This window comes from Arvicola amphibius, chromosome 4, assembly GCF_903992535.2.
Source record: "Arvicola amphibius chromosome 4, mArvAmp1.2, whole genome shotgun sequence".
Classification (NCBI taxonomy): domain Eukaryota; kingdom Metazoa; phylum Chordata; class Mammalia; order Rodentia; family Cricetidae; genus Arvicola; species Arvicola amphibius.
Genome location: NC_052050.1, coordinates 149146197 through 149150976, shown reverse-complemented (window position 1 = coordinate 149150976; position 4780 = coordinate 149146197).

Sequence of the window (4780 nt, the reverse complement as noted above, 5' to 3'; positions counted from 1 at the left end):
AGCCTGAGCTGTCTCAGGTGGGTGTGATGAGGGTGGAGGCAGGGAGTGGGAGGGCACAGAGCAACTAGCCTGGCCTAACCATTCGCTGCATGTGTCATTGTCCTTTGTGTACCAAATGGGACAGGATGGGGTCAGCATTGTGCCTTAAGACCCCAGTGGAGGGAGGTTCAGATGTTCAGACATGGGTCATTGGATTCCTGGTTACCCTGTTGGGAGCTGGCCCAGGTTTTTCCCTTCCAGGGAGAGAGCCTTGCTGGCCAGCACAGGTGATCGCAGGATGATGGTATCTTGGCTGCATTTGCCTCTCCTGGAAGTACTTGCTTCTCCAGGCCAGCCAGCCAAACCTCAGCACAGCATAGAGTAGATGAAAGCCACTGCTCCTCCCTAGTCAGGTCCAGATAGGGCTGGATTTGTAGTGGCCTCCAGGTCCCCCATTCTTTATGCTTGTCCTGGGATCGGGGTACAGCAGACACCTACCCGTGGGCTGAGATTCTCAGGAAGCTTACTGGACAATGCAGCTTGCATTTCCCTTTCCTTAATCACCCCATTACTCCTGCAGGACACTCCTGTGCCAGGCACAACTGCCCTTCCTGCTGTTTATGCCTTTCCCATATTTGTGCTCTAAGTGCCCCTCCTACACAGTGCGTGGGAGGTGTGCAATTCCATAAGGTGCACTCCCGCCTCTCCACCCTTCTACTCCACTAACCCTGAATCCTCTCGACCAACTCTGGCAGTTACACACATACAAACACACGTATTCATACAGTCAAACACAGTCACACTCAGATGTACACTTAGACACAAATCTACACACTCAAACACCCTCAAACACACACACACACACACAAACGCAGTAATACTGTCAGATGGAACACACCCAAATATTCAAACACATAGACATATCCCTACATATGCACACATCCGTGTATTGAAAAAAAAAACCAAACCCATTCACTCAAATATAAACACGTATTACCGCAATCACACCCTCATATACACCCATATCCAGACACTTTAAGCATGTTCACACATCTATGCAAGCATACATTCACGCACTCAGACATGCCCTCCACTCTCATACATTCACACACATGCATAACACCAAACATATGTAAACACACTCTCTGATATATGCACATACACAGACACTTGTACACACACTCAGATACAGAGCACAGCAATAACTTGTGTCACCAGCTGTGGTGGTATCCTTCAGGCCAGTCAAGTGTCACATAAATCGACCTCATTGTAGCAAGCCAAAGGGAGCCTTTACCCTCCTGTCACCTACACTCCCCTTTGTGCCTGTTCCCCAGCCTCTACCCTTGTGGAGACCCAGCCTAGGCTCTTCACCTACGTACCTGCACTCCCAACTGCTCAGCAGTCTGCTTTTGCTTTATTCAAAGCTCCTTTATCCAAAGGAAGGTGCCACCACCTTCCTTCCATTCCTTTTTTTTAATATTTATTTATTTATTTATTTATTTATTTATTTATTTATTATGTATACAATATTCTGACTGCATGTGTGCCTGAAGGCCAGAAGAGGGCACCAGACCTCATTACAGATGGTTGTGAGCCACCATGTGGTTGCTGGGAATTGAACTCAGGACCTTTGGAAGAGCAGGCAATGCTCTTAACCACTGAGCCATCTCTCCAGCCCCTCTTCCTTCCATTTCTCCAGAGGACTCAGAGTTGGTCACCTCCAGATGCTTTGGCCAGAGCACCTTGCAGAGATCATCAGCGGCATTGTGTGGTTAGACTGGACAACCTTCCCAGTCCACATAGGCCTTGACTCATTTGCCACATTTGGTGCAGCTGCTCCCTTGTACTTCATGACGCGTCAGGGACACACTCAAGTCTGGTGTAGCCACTCCTGTTTCATGTGTGACTTTTCCTCTTCTCCCCAAACTCATTAGGGGCTTGGCCTGTCCCTTGTTACTCAAAGACCTCTGGGTCAGTGAACCCCAGATTTGAATCTCCAGACCCAATTTACCCCTAGAGGATCCCGTTGATCCAATCTGATGCCACAATTTCACCCCACGCCAGTAGGCATCCCACAAGGAATGCACTGGATACATGAGAGGTGTTGCTAGTGAATTCTTGGGGATGACACCACCCAAGTCTTTCTGGATATGGGTGAAATAATGTGTGGATTCACTAGGGATGCCTCGTGTGGTGCTTTGTTAATCCCAGGTCATGGGCTGTCTGTGAAAAGGCCAAGTGTACTAAATCAGTATCTACCTGTTATCCCTTTTATCTCAGGGATCCTCTCCTGTAGACACTGTCTTTCCACCTCCATGCCTACTCCAGAACCCGAGATACAGCAGGCTTGGGATATGTCTGCTGAGTGAGTGTAGAGCTGGGTAGAGTGAGTGGCTAGAGCTGATCCGAGTCCCAGAATTCTGGTCCTCTGTCTTTAAGGAGACAATAGCATCCTCTGTGTCTCAAGGGTACTAGCTGAGAGATAAAGGAACTGTGACCCTTGGCTACAGCTTAGAGTTTCCTTTGTAGTCTTTGTCCTCTGTGTGGCCTGGTAGGCATTTTCATTTATACTTTCCCGTTAGGAGCGAGCCATATTCATGGCTGTAACTGCATTGCACTTAGGAGCTCCAGATGTTTCAGCTTGGGTAGGCAGATTCCTGAATGAGTTTCAAAGGACCAGTGAAACATGAGAGGTACCAAGAGAAGGTGCAGGTACCATGGAGAAGAGCGTAGTTATGGGAACTGAATGGTAGACAAATCTCTGGAGAAGTGAGTCACCAAGTCTTGGTGGTAGGGGTGGAGCGGTGCTTGAGTTCCAGGGGAAAGCAGGAGCCTGTAGTTAGGAGGAGATGCATTTGCATGCCTGATGATAGCAATCCTCAGCTTAGGATGGTGGGTGAATCCTCCTGCTTAGCCTTCCAACAGCGGGAACAACAGGAAGTGTACCGCGTGCCCAAATGAGAAATGTGTCTGGGCGAGCAAGCTTGCTAACTGAGCTATTGTTTTAATGATAGCTCAATCAATAACAACCAGAGTGATTAGGCCTTTGATTGGGAGCCATGACTTAAGCCCAAGGCAGTTACATTTAGTAATCTAACCTTCTTTCCCCCAAACCCATAACCTACTAAAGCTGTAATTGTCCTTCTCTCCTCTTTCCTTCCCCCAAGGGGACTGATGAACTCTCCACTTGGCTCCAGCCCACAGCCACCCACATCTTGACCCTCTAAGGTTTTTCCTTGTATACCGTCCCAGGCACGAAACTTGACCACGTGGTGTATTTTCACAGCTCCAATTTTCCATTTCCTCCGCCAAGATGAACTAACAAAGCTTCCAAAACACTTCGCAGAGGCAGCAGCCACACAATGCTGCACCTACAGGCTTCTTGGGGAGACAGGATGCATATTGAGGTGTTGTTAAGGGGGAGGGGGCTGGAAACCTGAGTGTCTGCAGCGATATTAACACCTCCTTGAGATGCCGCCCCTGCGGAATCAGCTCCAAGTGATTGCTTCCTGTTCCCCCCTGGCACGGAGCTTGACTCCAGCACAGCAATGCCTCCCCTCGGAGTTTTTCCAGTTGATGTCACATTTCCTAAGATCGGCCATCGTCCCCCAGCCTACCAGTGCTCCGGTTCTCAAGCTCCATGAGGCAGAGATTTTATTTGGTTTTGTGAGAAAAATTAAAGGCCTGGGTATGAATTGCTGGCAAAACTCCCAGAGACCTGAGGTCTTTGGAGGCTTTTTTTTTTTTTTTTTAAAAAAAATGAAGGCAAGTTGGAAAATTAAGTGCTGTAGGTAGCTACCCACCAACAGAGTATGGGCAACTGATGAGAGAACTAAATGTTCAAATCCTTAGAAGGGATCAAAGTCATATTTGCATCTACTCTTCGTGTGTGCATGTATGTGTGTACAGGTGTATATATGCATGTGCATACTTGTGCACGTGGAGGCCAGGGGGCAACATCACTTGTCATTTCTCGGGTGCCATTCATTGCTATTTTTTGAGACAGAGTCTCTCGTTAGCTTGGACCTGACCAAGATGGCTAAGCTGTCTGGCCAGTGAGCAGGCAGGATCTATGTCTGCCTCTCAGTGCTGGGGATACAAGCATGTGCCACCATTCTCCACTTTAAAACGAAAGTTCTGGAGGGGGAACTTGGCTTCCTTGACCACCCAAGGAAGGAGTAGATTGGATAGCACTGGAAAATTCTTCTAGCTCAAGGTCAGCACTTTCCTGACAGCTGTCTTCCCAGCCATGTCCTGGGCTTCTCATTAGCTAAGAGTAGCTGTGAAGATAGGGGGTGCCATGCACAGATATATCTGTTCTGTTTTGCATAAAGCATCTGGCAGAAGGGAAAGACGAAGATAAACTTTCCTCGGTCAGGGCAGCCATTTTTGTGGCCTCTGCTTGTGGTGACTGGAAGCTGAGCAGTGGCCGTACATTGAGTAATTGGGACCCTGGAGGAATCAGCTACCGAGCATTGCTCTCTGTGGTAGTGTTTCCACAAACTCAATCTTGCTTGATTTTTTTTTTTTTTTTTTTTTTGGTTTTTCGAGACAGGGTTTCCCTGTAGTTTCTAGAGCCTGTCCTGGAACTAGCTCTTGTAGACCAGGCTGGCCTCGAACTCAGAGATCCGCCTGCCTCTGCCTCCCGAGTGCTGGGATTAAAGGCGTGCGCCACCACCGCCCGGCTTGCTTGATTTTTGAAGCTAAAAATTCACTGAGAGTTTAATACAGCAAACATCATTTTAGGTGTTTACATAATCTCAAAATGACTCTCATGTATTGGCTTCCAGCCTATTCCGAG